At 41.2% G+C, this 17,352-nt stretch overlaps 2 long non-coding RNA genes across 4 annotated transcripts in view; one reads left to right on the top strand and one right to left on the bottom strand.

Annotated features, from left to right (window-relative positions):
• Positions 1–10,378, bottom strand: part of LOC126992218 (uncharacterized) — a 10,660-nt gene extending 282 nt beyond the window's left edge. The window contains exons 1-4 of one of the 3 annotated variants that reach the window (XR_007746359.1): positions 10,173–10,378; positions 6,225–6,332; positions 3,105–3,178; positions 1–2,654 (exon numbers count right to left, since the gene is read on the bottom strand). The exon at positions 1–2,654 is cut by the window's left edge and continues 282 nt beyond it. This is a non-coding gene — a long non-coding RNA (uncharacterized LOC126992218). Of the gene's footprint in view, positions 2,655–3,104; positions 3,179–3,244; positions 3,281–6,224; positions 6,333–10,172 lie in introns of those variants that run through there. The other 2 variants (XR_007746358.1, XR_007746360.1) reach the window with 2 other exon arrangements.
• A 3,306-nt stretch (positions 10,379–13,684) lies between these two features.
• On the top strand, positions 13,685–16,897 carry LOC126992213 (uncharacterized). The gene is made up of 3 exons (XR_007746351.1): positions 13,685–14,148; positions 15,081–15,212; positions 16,517–16,897. It is a non-coding gene; the product is annotated as an uncharacterized LOC126992213 (long non-coding RNA).
• Positions 16,898–17,352: the final 455 nt, after the last annotated feature.

Genomic DNA, 17,352 nt, shown 5'->3' with positions numbered 1-17,352 from the left:
CCTGGAAATACACAACAGACTCCTTAATACTCTTAACAGGATATGGTACAACCACAGAGTTATAGACTAGAGGGTTCAACTCCAATCTCTCGCCACGGTGAGAGGTGAAGCCACTGCTCCTGCCTGTGGTCGGCTGCCATAGGGTGACAGATTGGCGACCTTTCCGTTGTTCCACATGTATACACTTAACCACTATTAGCAAGCCACCATTATGATATTTTGGAAAACTGAGCCGATCATCGTGTTCATGAGACATTGCTGCATATCATTATGGTAGTGTATAAACATTTTTGTTCATCTTTTTTGCCTCAATTACTTGTCATTCAGGAACTTTTTATTGTATTAGATTTCCGTTTACAGTTTCAAATTGAGCATGTTTTTCCGATGCAGATGGTATATGACATGTACCAATGTAACAATAGTCAGTGGGTAGAAAATGGACAAGAAAATAACAAGTCTATCTGACAGAGGGTCGCTGAGGCACTGCTGACCTGATAATAGCAGACATAACTATGTGAAAGTAAATTTCTCTCTGTCTCGCCATTCGTCACCCTAAGATGGCCGCCAGTTGCTTCAAAATCCAGGCTCTGGGAACCCTCTATGTATATAACTCTGTGAGTACAACTCCCTTCCCTATACATAGCGATAAACATTAGAGCTACAACATGCACTCATTCTGACATTTTGGGTCCATTTTCAGAGGCCTGGAAATACACAATAGACACCTTAATATTCTTAACAGGCTATGATACAACTCCCTTCCCTATACATAGAGATGAACATTAGAGAGGCACTCAGTATGATATTTTGGGTCCATTTTCAGAAGCTTGGAAATACAGTACACAAGATTTCTTAAGCTTATGGACGGCGGAAACCCTAAAACCATGACCAGAAGACATGGTAGAGCCTCAAACAGTCAGCTGGAGGCAGTCTAGTACACCTTCCGAACCACTGCCTGTACAGAGAATCACCAGAGAAAAAGTTGGAAAGTTTTGTTTAGTGGGCGCAACATCTGTGGTCATGTGCCGGAGAGAGACAGAATGGGAAGGAATTATAGAAGGGAACAAACCCCAGGAGACGGGACACAACCCCCGATTAATACCTGGTACCCATTCACTGCTGGGTGGACAGGGGCGTAGGGTATCGGAAAAGCCGCCCAAATTTTTCCACTCCGCCTGGGAATCGACCCCGTGCTCTCTTGGTTGTGAGCCGAGTGTGCTAACCACTGCACCACGAAGACCCCATCAGCAAAGACGTCGCAGATTCCAGCCACTCTTCCAGACTTCCAAGCAGCATTTTTAAACATCTGGGCACCAACATTTGCCTGTTTGAAAAGCCTCCTCCTGTGTATGTGCCCAAGTGTGTATGTAGTGACCCTCTAAGTCTCTCCAAGTGTACAACAATATTCTGCACAATGGTAAATTCCATGACTAAAACAGGAAAAAACATATAACATCTCTTTTTATACAGAAGGTGGAATAGAATGGTTTTTAAAATGTTATATTGTTTCCATTGTAGGGTGAGGTGGACAACCCATAGTACTACTGGTGGGAAAATACTAATTAAAAATCTGTGTTTGCCCTAACAAGCAAAACAAAGAGTGCAAATACTCCTCAGGAAATGGCCTTCCTCTATCTCTTGAGCTTCCCCAGAGAATATTTTTTCTCCATAGGAAGTTTTGTTTTTTTCAACCTGGTAGCAGCGGGGATCATGTTTCTTAATGGTCCCTCTAAGCGAGAAAAATGAGAAAAAATCACCCCTCACACAAACCATTTCATAATATATATCAAAACATTTGTGATCAGTTTAAGTATCATCTATTTTTTTGGGTTTAAATCATGGCACAAGTTTGGCTCGTCGCTGCTCCACGGTTAAGCCACAAATTTGTCCCGTCGCTGCTACACGGTTAATTGGTGTACGGCTTGTGAGCAGCAGGGGGTCACACACGAGGTGTTCACGGCCCGCACAATTTTATGAATAAATTTCTTAAAAATCTGGCTTTGCACCAAGACTCAAACCCAAATGCCTAAAGTAATCCTAAGGCTGTGGGCTTCCTTTGAAGTATCAGTTTAGATTGTTTGGACTTCCAATTCTGCAAGTGATGACAGAGTTTTAACTTATAATTTTTAGGTGGTTTTCTATGCTTGTCAAATGTATCCAGCAGGCTTTACAATAACATTTTGCGTCCAGTAATAGCTGTACCCACATGTTTGTTTACGGGACTCCCACGAACACAGCACAACAATATCTTTCCATGCTAATATCCTTTCAGTATGATCCTGTTCACCATGGAAACCTTCACCAGCAAAGTCAAGACATATTCACAATAACCACATAATTGAGTACTAGGATTTCTGGTTTGGGTCGGTCGTGTCCTTGAAGACCCCCGGCTAATACCTTTTCAGTATGATCCTATTTGCCATGGAAACCTTCACCAGCAAAGTCAAGACATATTCACAATCACAACACATCACACAATCGAGCACTGGGAATTCTGGTTTGGGTCGGTCGTGTCCTTGAAAACCTCTGGCCGCTTCTTGCACTCCCCGATCCTCACAGTCAGGAAGTTGGCCGTCACATCCGTCAGGAAGATCTCATCCGCCAGCCAGGGGGTTCCGGCAGTACCAGTAGCTTGGGTCGAGTGCCACCAGGACCTGCGGATATGGGGTGATCCTATCAGTAGAGTTTGAGGGAGTTTTAAGAGATTTCGTAAGCATTTCCAAGAGTCTCCTAAGTTACGGAAAGCTCCCAAGAGTTATCAGGGGTTCCAAAGAGCTCTCCCAGGTTACAGAAAGCTCCCAAGAGTTTCCGAGAGGCAGGGTTGGAAAAAATCATGATGTTCTAAAAAAAAAATTAAAAAAATCGACTTAATTGATTTAAAGGAGATTTTTCTTATTTAAATCGATTTTTTTGATTGAAATGATTTTTTTTCCATAAATTCTTCTTTGTTTCCATTTTTTTTTTTATGTGTTCCCCTGTAGCACCAGTAGGCCTTCTTCAGGGGCCTGGTGGTCGGCCCCAGCCCGTCATGGCGCAGGCAATTTTTATAGTGATGCCATTTAATCTTGGCTCATGCTGCCCCCCGGAACTCATTCTTGATTTACTTGGGCGGTTTCCTCTAGAGTCCGGGTTGCTGGGTGGTCTTCAGGACAGCATGTGGGTAGTCTTAGGCCCCTCGCTGGTGACAGGATAAAGTGAAAGTAACATTGAAAGGTACAGGAAATTATAAAGATGCAGAACTGTCCAGGGAGAATGCAAGGCCGCACGCTAGCTACTCAGCCTGATGGGGACAATTTTTTGTATTAAACTTGGCCAATGAAATCATAGTTTAATATACATTACCCAAGAGGAGTTTTTCACACAAAAGTCATAAGTAGGACTAATAGTTTATCTTTTTTTATGATTTTGAATATTTTTCTTGTAAGAGATGGCAATGATTAACTGGTGCCTGACTTGTAAGAGACGGCAATGATTAACTGGTGCCTGACTTGTAAGAGACGGCAATGATTAACTGGTGCCTGACTTGTAAGAGATGGCAATGATTAACTGGTGCCTGACTTGTAAGAGACGGCAATGATTAACTGGTGCCTGACTTGTAAGAGATGGCAATGATTAACTGGTGCCTGACTTGTAAGAGATGGCAATGATTAACTGGTGCCTGACTTGTAAGAGACGGCAATGATTAACTGGTGCCTGACTTGTAAGAGATGGCAATGATTAACTGGTGCCTGACTTGTAAGAGACGGCAATGATTAACTGGTGCCTGACTTGTAAGAGACGGCAATGATTAACTGGTGCCTGACTTGTAAGAGATGGCAATGATTAACTGGTGCCTGACTTGTAAGAGATGGCAATGATTAACTGGTGCCTGACTTGTAAGAGATGGCAATGATTAACTGGTGCCTGACTTGTAAGAGATGGCAATGATTAACTGGTGCCTGACTTGTAAGAGATGGCAATGATTAACTGGTGCCTGACTTGTAAGAGATGGCAATGATTAACTGGTGCCTGACTTGTAAGAGATGGCAATGATTAACTGGTGCCTGACTTGTAAGAGATGGCAATGATTAACTGGTGCCTGACTTGTAAGAGATGGCAATGATTAACTGGTGCCTGACTTGTAAGAGATGGCAATGATTAACTGGTGCCTGACTTGTAAGAGATGGCAATGATTAACTGGTGCCTGACTTGTAAGAGATGGCAATGATTAACTGGTGCCTGACTTGTAAGAGATGGCAATGATTAACTGGTGCCTGACTTGTAAGAGATGGCAATGATTAACTGGTGCCTGACTTGTAAGAGATGGCAATGATTAACTGGTGCCTGACTTGTAAGAGATGGCAATGATTAACTGGTGCCTGACTTGTAAGAGATGGCAATGATTAACTGGTGCCTGACTTGTAAGAGATGGCAATGATTAACTGGTGCCTGACTTGTAAGAGATGGCAATGATTAACTGGTGCCTGACTTGTAAGAGATGGCAATGATTAACTGGTGCCTGACTTGTAAGAGATGGCAATGATTAACTGGTGCCTGACTTGTAAGAGATGGCAATGATTAACTGGTGCCTGACTTGTAAGAGATGGCAATGATTAACTGGTGCCTGACTTGTAAGAGATGGCAATGATTAACTGGTGCCTGACTTGCTACAGGACCAATACAGGACCACTACAGGACAAGTAGATTTGATACTTTTCCTCTACAACTGATTCATATATATATATATATATATATATATATATATATATATATATATATATATATATATATATATATATATATATATATATATATATAAATTATTAAATATTTTACTCTTGATAAATCACTTAAATCATCTTAAATACAGTATATTTAATTTTGATTTAAATCATGATTTTTTTACTCTCATTTAAATCGATTTAAATCACTTGATTTAACCCTTTCATTGCTAAACGCTCACAGCAAGCATTAGGCGTATTTGCTGGTGGCCCTAAACGCACGCTGCGAGCGTGTTGGAACAGCACAGGGATGAAAGAGTGAAGATGCTGGTGAAGTCTTGCATAAGGGATTTAGACAGCACAGGGATGAAAGAGTGAAGATGCTGGTTAACTCTAGCATAAGGGATTTAGACAGCACAGGGATGAAAGAGTGAAGATGCTGGTTAACTCTAGCATAAGGGATTTGGACAGCACAGGGATGAAAGAGTGAAGATGCTGGTGAACTCTTGCAAAAGGGATTTAGACAGCACAGGGATGAAAGAGTGAAGATGCTGGTGAACTCTTGCATAAGGGATTTAGACAGCACAGGGATGAAAGAGTGAAGATGCTGGTTAACTCTAGCATAAGGGATTTGGACAGCACAGGGATGAAAGAGTGAAGATGCTGGTTAACTCTTGCATAAGGGATTTGGACAGCACAGGGATGAAAGAGTGAAGATGCTGGTGAACTCTTGCATAAGGGATTTGGACGGCAGAAGGATGAAAGAGTGAAGATGCTGGTGAACTCTTGCATAAGGGATTTGGACAGCACAGGGATGCATAAGGGATTTGGACAGCACAGGGATGAAAGAGTGAAGATGCTGGTGAACTCTTGCATAAGGGATTTGGACAGCACAGGGATGAAAGAGTGAAGATGCTGGTGAACTCTTGCATAAGGGATTTGGACAGCACAGGGATGCATAAGGGATTTGGACAGCACAGGGATGAAAGAGTGAAGATGCTGGTGAACTCTTGCATCAGGGATTTGGACAGCACAGGGATGAAAGAGTGAAGATGCTGGTGAACTCTTGCATAAGGGATTTGGACAGCACAGGGATGAAAGAGTGAAGATGCTGGTGAACTCTTGCATAAGGGATTTGGACAGCACAGGGATGCATAAGGGATTTGGACAGCACAGGGATGAAAGAGTGAAGATGCTGGTGAACTCTTGCATAAGGGATTTGGACAGCACAGGGATGAAAGAGTGAAGATGCTGGTGAACTCTTGCATAAGGGATTTGGACAGCACAGGGATGAAAGAGTGAAGATGCTGGTGAACTCTTGCATAAGGGATTTGGACAGCACAGGGATGAAAGAGTGAAGATGCTGGTGAACTCTTGCATAAGGGATTTGGACAGCACAGGGATGAAAGAGTGAAGATGCTGGTGAACTCTTGCATAAGGGATGTGACAGCATAGGGATGAAAGAGTGAAGATGCTGGTGAACTCTTGCATAAGGGATGTGACAGCATAGGAACCCAGACCCACCTCAAGTCCAGTGGGTCACCCTGCAGGTCTCGGGGCTGGGGCGGGGGCTCTCAGAAGCACTGCACGCCCTGCTGGTCAACAAAATCGGCACACAGGTCACGGGGAAACCTGGTCAAAGGGGAGACTTGTTAATATTGCTTTGTTGATAGTTCAGTTATAAAAGTAAATAAAAATACATGGAAAATAAGGAGTCAAAAGATGGATGAGAAGAGGAAGGAGGAGGAGGAGGAGGAGGAGGAGGATCAAGAATAAGAACAAAAAGATAAGAAAAATAGGGAGAAGGAAGAGAAAGAAAACAAGAGAAAAAGGAGGAAGAAGAGGAAGAGAGGAAATAGTGGATAATGAAGGACCTCCTCTTCCTCCTCCTCCTCCTCCCAGTCCTTCATTATCAACTAATTCTTCTCTTCCTCCTCCTCCTCCTCCTTAAAGACATTTCCATGCATATAACAATAATAATGATAATAATAATAATAATAATAATAATAATAATAATAATAATAATAATAATAATAATAATATGTTTATCTATTGCCTCTGTCTGGCCTTGCCTTTGAGAGCAGTTTAAGGGAAGGGAAGGGAAGGGAAGGGAAGGCAAAGGAAAGGGAATGAAAGGGAAGGGAAAGGAAGGGAAGGGATGGGAAAGAAAGAGAAGGGATGGGAAAGGAAGAGAAGGAAAGGGAAGGGAAGGGAAGGAAAGGGAATGAAAGGGAAGGGAACGGAAGAGAAGGTATGGGAAAGGAGGAGAAGGAAAGGGAAGGGAAGGGAAGGAAAGGGAATGAAAGGGAAGGGAAAGGAAGAGAAGGGATGGGAAAGGAAGAGAAGGAAAGGGAAGGGAATGAAAGGGAATGAAAGGGAAGGGAAAGGAAGAGAAGGGATGGGAAAGGAGGAGAAGGAAAGGGAAGGGAAAGAAAGAGAAGGGAAGGGAAGGCAAAGGAAAAGAAGGGAAGGAAAGGGAAAGGAAGAGAAGGGAAGGAAAGGGAAAGAAAGAGAAGGGAAGGGAAGGGAAAGGAAAAGAAGGGAAAGAAAGGAAAGGAAAGGAAAGGAAAGGGAATGACAGGGAAGGGAAAGGAAGAGAAGAGAAGGGAAGGGAATGAAAGGGAAGGGAAGGAAAGGGAATGACAGGGAAGGGAAAGGAAGAGAAGAGAAGGGAAGGGAATGAAAGGGAAGGGAAGGAAAGGGAAGGGAAGGGAAGGAAAGGGAATGACAGGGAAGGGAAAGGAAGAGAAGAGAAGGGAAGGGAATGAAAGGGAAGGGAAGGAAAGGGAAGGGAAGGAAAGGGAAGGGAAGGAAAGGGAATGACAGGGAAGGGAAAGTTAGAGAAGAGAAGGGAAGGGAATGAAAGGGAAGGGAATGAAAGGGAAGGGAAGGAAAGGGAAGGAAAGGGAAGGGAATGAAAGGAAAAGGGAAGAGAGAGAGAGAAAAAGGAGAGAGAGAGAGAGAGAGAGAGAGAGAGAGAGAGAGAGAGAGAGAGAGAGAGAGAGAGAGAGAGAGAGAGAGAGAGAGAGAGAGAGAGAAACTAAAATAAATAAAATACACATATAATACATAATTCTGAACACACACAGACAGAAAAAGATAAATAATAATAATAATAATAATAATAATAATAATAATAATAATAATAATAATAATAACAATAACAATAATAACATACATTCACAGTCATTAACATTAATAAAAAGGAAAGATTAGATGATAAAAATTGAAAAGGAAGGAAGGAAGGAAGGAAGGAACAAAGGAAGGAAGGAACAAAGGAAGGAAGGAAGGAAGGAACAAAGGAAGGAAGGAAGGAAGGAAGGAACAAAGGAAGGAAGGAAGGAACAAAGGAAGGAAGGAAGGAAGGAAGGAACAAAGGAAGGAAGGAAGGAAGGAACAAAGGAAGGAAGGAAGGAAGGAACAAAGGAAGGAAGGAAGGAAGGAACAAAGGAAGGAAGGAAGGAAGGAACAAAGGAAGGAAGGAAGGAAGGAACAAAGGAAGGAAAAAAAACGGAAAATAGACATTATAAATACAAAATAAACATCTAGGTATAATGTCCAGCCACACTAAACGCTCGCCTTTCCCTTCCTCCATTATTGCATTTCTGTGTGGGGCTGTACTTGGCCTTCTTTTCTAAATATGTTAGTAGTAGCACAGAAAACGGTATTCAGATGTATATTTTTCATTAGAAAGTTCAGTTCAACTTGAGAGATATTTTCTAAACATCATTTGTTGAATATCGGCTCAATTCATAAATATTTCCTGCTGTTATTGATACTTAAAACCATTAAGGAAACAGACTCTTTAATCTTCTCGTTAATAGATGGACAAAGAGCAAATAGTACAAATCTTCATGTCCCGCGATTTAATACATCTCTCTGTAATAATAGCATTGCCTGTCTTGGTCCACGAATATGGAACTCACTGCTATTAAGGAAACAGACTCTTTAATCTTCTCGTTAATAGATGGACAAAGAGCAAATAGTACAAATCTTCATGTCCCGCGATTTAATACAACTACTGCCGTGCTATACAAGGCTGTCATCTCTGCAGTATTTTACTTTAAGGACTAGTATTTACTCTATCTCTGTATTCATTCCCATCTAGTGCTTGGGCAATGTTCTCCGTCCACACATTTTATTGTCTTATTGTCCAGGGGGAGGTACTGCCCCCTCCCTTGTTGTGCTTTCCTTCCTACCATTGTATCTTTTTAATTTCCTGGTGCTACCTACACATGTATTAATAGCTGTATAATCACACTGTCCTGACTGGGGGTTGGGATGGCATGTTCCTCCCTTCTCCCTTGTTGTTTACCTGCAACAATAAACTATCAATCAATCAATCAATCTCTCTGTAATAATAGCATTGCCTGTCTTGGTCCACGAATAGCTATGGAACTCACTGCTATTAAGGAAACAGACTCTTTAATCTTCTCGTTAATAGATGGACAAAGAGCAAATAGTACAAATCTTCATGTCCCGCGCTTTAATACATCTCTGTAATAATAGCATTGCCAGTCTTGGTCCACGAATATGGAACTCACTGCTATTAAGAAAACAGACTCTTTAATCTTCTCGTTAATAGATGGACAAAGAGTAACAAGAGAAAATAGTACAAATCTTCATGTCCCGCGATTTAATACATCTCTCTGTAATAATAGCATTGCCTGTCTTGGTCCACGAATATGGAACTCACTGCTATTAAGGAAACAGACTCTTTAATCTTCTCGTTAATAGATGGACAAAGAGCAAACAGTACAAATCTTCATGTCCCGCGATTTAATACATCTCTCTGTAATAATAGCATTGCCTGTCTTGGTCCACGAATATGGAACTCACTGCTATTAAGGAAACAGACTCTTTAATCTTCTTGTTAATAGATGGACAAAGAGTAACAAGAGAAAATAGTACAAATCTTCATGTCCCGCGCTTTAATAGATCTCTCTGTAATAATAGCATTGCCTGTCTTGGTCCACGAATATGGAACTCACTGCCATTAAGGAAACAGACTCTTTAACCTTCTTGTTAATAGATGGACAAAGAGCAAACAGTACAAATCTTCATGTCCCGCGATTTAATACATCTCTCTGTAATAATAGCATTGCCTGTCTTGGTCCAGGAATATGGAACTCACTGGCAACACATTGAAAAAATCTTATGTTAACCTGTAATCTTTCGACATTTGAAAAAGAAAAGAAAAAATCATTCAATTAATTGTCAGAATGAATGAGAATTTCTATATATTTGGTGTATAGTAAAAGGTTTGATATATAGGTATGTGCATGTGTGTTTGTTTTGTGTATGTATATATATGTATGTATATGTGTGTATATGTATATGTATGTATATGTATGTATGTGTGAATGTATGTGTACGTTTGTGTGCGTTTACGAGTATGTGAATGCAAATCTATGAATGTATAAGTACATTTTGATTGATTGATATGAGAAAAACAATTACTTAAATACACACCGCATAGGTCTATATATGGGAGGCCTAAGTAGGGGGGGGCGCTGGGCCCTCTACAGCTACTCCGCGGTGTTAAAGATAAATTGCAATACCCAACGCGATTAATGACACTAATGGCCATGTTTTAACGAGGATATGACAATCACTGAGTAAGGTTTGGCCAGGAAGTCTAACAGGCGTATCCTCTCCCTTTCCTTGCTACACCACGACTGAGTCCACTTGTCATTAAAGCTCAGTAACGTTGCCGCGTCGCCGTTCGTGAAATCTCATATTTATCGTTTATTTGAGACTTAGCGATGGTCTGGATACATCGGGAAGTAATGATTTTAACTCTAATAATAAATGAGTGATGTTGTATGTGTCCAGGACGTCAGAAAATGGTAAACACAGGAGGGTAAATATATGGCGACATGGCACCTTTACAGATGTGGTCATCAAGATATCGTACTCAACGCCTTGAAATGTATCAACATTGCTCTAAATGCCAATTCCGGCCCCTCTAAGGACGGGATTTATCTTTTTATTACCCTTACGATCCTAAAATAATAATTACTCATAGCTTCATGGCGCCTGGGAAGCATAAATCATATTTTGTTAAAGAAAGTGTCGTACGCTGGACATGGCTACGTGTTTGGGAATTAGAACTTATGGTTTTATGCTATTTTAAACCATTTTCTCATGTTTTGGTGTCCAATATTGGGTAAAAAGGGACGAGAACTCCATTTCTGGCCTCAAAATGGCGCTAGGGCTAACAGTTTGTGAGATATATGGATGTTTCTGAGCCATCACCTTACTTAACTTTCAGATCATGCCATTCCTTAATCCCTTACTAATTCCTACGTCCCTGGCACTCAACAACACCAGACTTTTTCAGGAAATGCATCGTATCCTTAGAAATGCCCTACGGGGAGTATTAATGGTGATACGATTTATTTTCCGTCGCTAACTCTAAGACGCTGCCATTCATTATTTCCTAATTAATTCTTACCCTCTTGGCACTGGAAAGAAAGGTAATTTTACGAGCAATCTTTTGATATCCTTAAGAAGGCTCTACGTGCAGAACAGACGGAGATATAAGCAGGTAAAGATTTCACCCCCCTCCTCGGCAACTCTACGGGGCTAAACTACCACATTTCCCCCGCGAGGCCTAACACGAAAAAGTTTAAAAATTGAAAAATCGTTATTCCTTCTTCCAGTTTGATGAAAGGGGTTGATATATGTGAAGAAAAAAATACTAAAATTTCTGGTGCTATCAGAATTGCAATAGGCCTAAAACTGACGGAGTTATGAACGGTTTTGTGAGAGCCTTCGAAAACTTTCTAGGCCTCTAACTCTTGAATCAATCCGTGTTGCAATATGCCTGATTAGCAACTGGTAGAAAAAATTCCGAGGAACACGCTGGTACTTTCAGAATTACGCTACCACTAATGGGTATAGAGATATATTGATTTGAAATTTCGCACTTTTTCGACATTTGACCCAACGTCACTCGCTTATTACGTATTATTTATCCTTCGGCAATAAATAATAAAATTGTTGAAATTCGACGAGGAATACAACGCTGGTCTCAGATTTGCGCTACCACCTTTAGTTTCGGAGAGAGCATGTCATATTTTAACCGCCTGTCACGCCTTAACTACTGCAGATATGTTTATTAAATTAAATATCTTGAGGTGACCCAACACGGCCTATATTTCGGCGTTATCAGATTTAAGATTTGACGCGTATTTCCAAAGATAGCTTTTTTTGCTTATTTTGCTTGTGTATTATTGATCAACTGATATCTGATGTAAAATTTGACGGAGAATAACGTGGCGTCGTCAGAATAGAGATAACTTTATTAGGTATCAAGATATCCTAGCTAAAGCGTTTATCAGAATGTTTTGATTCTGCATAGATTCCTGCATCCATGTCTAAGTAATGTCTTAATGTCGGGCATGATTTGGAGAGGGCACATCACGAGGAATCTATTTCTGGTCTTGGTTTTGCGCTAGCTTAATTATTATAGAAGTTATTAGCTATATTCTGAGAAATGGTCGTAACCCTCAATTTTATCCTCTCGTTTTTTCTCGTGTTCGTTGCACTCAGCTGGTGTAGAATTTGACGCTGAACATTTTGATGCTTATTAGAATCCGATCGGTAGAGTATTAACGGAGCTATGAACGATTTTGTGTTTCCACCGTTATGAAACTCTCCGGTGTTTACGGCCAGAATTTCACCTCCTCTAAAACCATCTTTTTTCAAATATGCAAGTTTCGTTATTCTTGCCTCCAGCTTGATCAGAGAGGTTCATAGACGTGAAGAAAACAATATTAGAATTTCTGGTGCTATCAGAATTGCGCTAGGCCTAAAACTGACGGAGATATCCACGATTTAAAAAAACGTGCTGAAACTTTGAAGGCCTATAACTCCATTAATACTGTAAAGTTTTGTATGCCCAATTGTCGCCTGGGAGAACCAGTTACGGGGAACACGCTGGTGCCTTCAGAATGACGCTACGACCAATAGTTATGGGGTTATTATGATCTGTTTTTCGCGTTTTTTTTTAACTTTGATCCAACGTTCTTCGTTTAATATCTATTTTTTCTCATTCTTCAATAGATAATGAAAGTTTTAGAATTTAACGAGAAATACAACGCTGGTCTCGAATATTCGCTACGACCTTTAGTTTTGGAGATAACACGTCATTTCTTTAGCCACCTGTCACGCCTTTACTAGTAAAGATACGTTTATGGAAATAAGTATAGCGATTTGAACCGACATGAGCTATAATTTGATCTTTTCAAATTTAACTTTGAACGTGTTTGGTTCTTTTTTTTTTATTTCTTGATATTTCTTGATGAGCAACTGATACAAGGTGTAGAGTTTGCCGGAGAACACGATGACGCTATCAGAATCAAGATAGCTTTTTTCGTTATTGAGCTATACCGGTCCAAAGTTTGGTCTTAACGGTTTTCGCCTGCGCCTCTTGCTGTGTCCATGTTTTCCTCGTGTTCGTGGAGCTCCCCGGGTGTAGTATTCGATGCTGAACATTTTGGTCTTTACTAGAATCCGATCGGTTGAGTATTAACGGAGCAATTAACGATTTTGTGTTTAGGGGGGGGGGAGTGGTCGGGTGGTATCGCCGGGGGGGTGGTAGGGGCCTATGGCGGTGGGGGGGGGGTCTTTGGGGTGTCCCGGGGGAGGGGTTGTAGGGGGCGGAGGGGGAGGGTGAACGATGTTTTTTATTTTTCGTTTAGTTTAAAAATGTTTCGTGCTATGAATTCAATGCTGTGTTTAGTTTTTATAATGTATCGTGTATTTTCTTTTTTATATTGGTGGCGTGTTTTACCATTTTTGAAGGGGCGCTGTGGACTTTTCTTACGTTACTGAGCCTAGAAATAAATAATATGTTCTCTGACGTTCCTAAAATTGGTGAATAAGCTTTAATATTGTCGATAGAGGTTTGTTATGATCAAAGTCTTACGGAATGATATACTCTTTTAAGTTTTTCATTTCGACTTGGTGATCTAAAATGGCGGCAGTCCAGTCCACCTTATATATCGTTCTCGCCATATAACACCTTCTCCACGGCCTTCTCCACCTCCTGCTCCACCTCAACATTCTCCACAGCCTTCCCCTTGACCTGCACGGCCTACTAAACGCTCGTCGCTGCCCAACACGCGTTAATATTAAGCCATTAGAGGGAAGATATTGTGGGCCATGGTGCCAAGTTGTGATTTTCAAGGGTGGTTTAAGCGCCAAGTGTCTACGAGAGTGCCACAAAGGGTATGGCCGTAGTATTCAAGGGCCATGGACCACCGAGGGGCCATTAGAGGGAAGATACTGTGGGCCATGGTGCCAAGTGTCTACGAGGGTGCCACAGAGGGTTAGGTAGACGCCCCTGCCATGGCCTTACTCAACTAGGGCCATGGACCACCGGAGGGCCATTGGAGGGGAGAAATAATGGTCCATAGTGCCATATTTTGTGATTTTCAAGGTTAGTATCAGTGCCATGGTGCCTGGGTAGGCCTATATAAATGTGCCATGGTCGAGGGATGCCACGTAGCCTACAGCCTGGGCCATAGTAAACAAGGGCCATGGACCAGAGGATGGCCATAGTGTGTGTGTGTGTGTGTGTGTGTGTGTGTGTGTGTGTGTGTGTCCTGGTAAAACTATAGAATCACACCCGGAAGTGCCTCTTTCCATGTGCGTGTGTGTGTGTGTGTGTGTGTGTGTGTCCTGGTAAAACTATAGAATCACACCCCGTAGCAGCATCTTTCCGTTTGCGTTTTTGTCATGTATGTTTTTTTTTTTTGTGTGTGTGTGTGTCCGTGTGTGTTGAGGAGATTGTGTAAATATTTTAAGGCTGTGTGTGTGTGTGTGTGTGTGTGTGTGTGTGTGTTTGTGTGTGTGTGTTATTTGGAGAGTGTGTATATTTTTTAAGGGTGTGTGTGTGTGTGTGTGTGTGTGTGTGTGTGTGTGTGTTTTGAGGAGATTGTGTAAATATTTTAAGGCTGTGTGTGTGTGTGTGTGTGTGTTGAGGAGATTGTGTAAATATTTTAAGGCTGTGTGTGTGTGTGTGTGTGTGTGTGTGTGTGTGTGTGTGTGTGTGTGTGTGTGTGTGTGTGTGTGTGTTTTGAGGAGATTGTGTAAATATTTTAAGGCTGTGTGTGTGTGTGTGTGTGTGTGTGTGTGTGTGTGTGTTTTGAGGAGATTGTGTAAATATTTTAAGGCTGTGTGTGTGTGTGTTTTGAGAAGATTGTGTAAATATTTTAAGGCTGTGTGTGTGTGTGTGTGTGTGTGTGTGTGCTGGAGTTTAGTGGTGGTGTGGTGGGTAACACACACTGGGGACAATAAATTACTACGCTAAATTCACTGTGGAATGTATTGTTATTATTATTATTATTATTATTATTATTATTATTGCAGGAGTAGCTGTGAATGGCCTCAATGAAGAATGCGAGAAGTCTGAACATGAGATACAGGAGGAGGAGGAGGAGGAGGAGGAGGGCCTGATACAAGAATGTGGCTTCACCTACGGGGGATGCATTTGAGATTAAGGTAGGCCTATGTGTGTATTTACCTTGTTGTATATACCTCATTGTGAAATACTGGAAAAGAGATGTACTAGGTTCGTGCTGTCCCGTCTCCATAACGCTTAGTAGGCCTATGTGTGTGTGTGTGTGTGTGTGTGTGTGTTTAAGGTTAGATTAAGTTAGGCAAAGCTAGGTTAGGCAAGGTTAGATTAGGTTAGGCAAGGTTAGATTAGGTTAGGCAAGGTTAGATTAGGTTAGGAAAGGTTAGTTTAGGTTAGGCATGGTTATTCAGCCTTCCAGCAGCTACTGTGTTAAAAAGCTTTGTGAGACTGTACAGGGCAACGCTTACTGGTCTGAACATGCGTTGTTCATGAGGGACTAGTGTTTGTAAACTAAAGCGCCAGCTTTTGACGATGGGACACCAAATAACACAACACCGGGTGCCTTCAATACCATGGCATGCTCGCAAACGAATGTGGAATATCAAATTTGAGGCAGTGAATAATCATTTTTTGGGCAAAGTTAAATGATTTTTCTCTTTGATATATTGATTTTTTGAGTCTAACATAAAAAAATAACCTAGTGTTTTAATGTTGATGATCTAAGTATGAAATCTCTTCACTGAAGATATTTCATACCCCAAAGTTTTTTCATACACCACCGGGCGCCACGTGTAGGGAGACGTTTTTTTCTGAGAGGCGGAAAAAATAGCGATTATTGCTAGTTTGGTTACAAAAGTAACGAAGATACTGATATATATTTAATTAAGTAACGGATGGCCGATAACCCAATTTTATTATCAGCGATAAAGTATCGCGATAACTTACCGCGATAACACCCAGCTATGAGATTATGTTAGGTAAGGTTAGATTAGGTTAGGGAAGGTTAGGTAAGGTTAGATTAGGTTAGGGAAGGTTAGATTAGGTTAGGGAAGGTTAGGTAAGGTTAGATTAGGTTAGGGAAGGTTAGGTAAGGTTAGATTAGGTTAGGGAAGGTTAGGTAAGGTTAGATTAGGTTAGGGAAGGTTAGGTAAGGTTAGATTAGGTTAGGGAAGGTTAGGTAAGGTTAGATTAGGTTAGGGAAGGTTAGGTAAGGTTAGGGAAGGTTAGGTAAGGTTAGATTAGGTGAGGTAAGGAAAACCGAGGTTTGACTGTATTTTTTTTTTTTTTCTCGTTTTTTGTGTGTGTGTCTCTTTACTCTCTCTCTCTCTCTCTCTCTCTCTCTCTCTCTCTCTCTCTCTCTCTCTCTCTCTCTCTCTCTCTCTCTCTCTCTCTTTCCTTTCCTTCCATACCAAAACCATTCTTCTTACTATTATTATTATTATTGCAGGAGTAGCTGTGAATGGCCTCAATGAAGAACATGAGACACAAGCAAAGATAGGAGGAGGAGGAATACATACATAGGAAGAATACATAGGAAGAACAGACACCAGAAGACCTATCGGTCTATGGCGAGGGTGTCTGTTTAAGGAGGAGGAGAGAAGGAGGAGGGCCTGATACAACATGAAAGCCTTCCCAAATGTGTGTGTGTATTTACCTAGTTGTATTTACCTAGTTGTAGTTTTACAGGGCCTGGGCATTATGCTCGTGTGGTCCCGTCTCCGTGTCTGCATTTATCCAACTTATCTGTAAAGCTTTGCACACTCCTCGCTGATACTATATCCTCGCTCAGACTGTTCCAAACCTCTACATTTCTTTGCGGGAAGCTATACTTCTTGTGTCTCTCAAGCATCTCCCTTTCTCAATTTTTACTGTGTCCTCTTGTATTTCTGCTTGTTTCCTTCTGTTAGTAGCAGTTCTTCATTATCTACTTCATCTATTTTGTTTAATAATTTATAAATTTGGATTAGGTCTCCCTTTCTTCTTTGTTCCAGTGTTGTTAAGTTCATTTCCTTTAATCTTTCCTCGTATATTAATCCTCCAACTCTGGGACCATGTTTGATGCCATCCTCTGTATTCTTTCTAGTTTCTTTATATGCTTCTTCTTATGGGGGGACCACACTACCTCTGCATATTCTAATTTTGGTCTAATCATGGTAGTGATTAGCCTTCTCATCATGTCCTTGTCCATGTAGCTAAATGCTACTCCAATATTTCTCACCAAGTGATATGTGTCTCTAAAGATCCGATTTATATGACTCTCTGGTTGATTATCATCCCTCATCA

The sequence above is a fragment of the Eriocheir sinensis genome, unplaced genomic scaffold (assembly GCF_024679095.1).
Source record: "Eriocheir sinensis breed Jianghai 21 unplaced genomic scaffold, ASM2467909v1 Scaffold420, whole genome shotgun sequence".
NCBI lineage: Eukaryota > Metazoa > Arthropoda > Malacostraca > Decapoda > Varunidae > Eriocheir > Eriocheir sinensis.
This window is presented reverse-complemented; position numbering and strand designations above follow the sequence as displayed.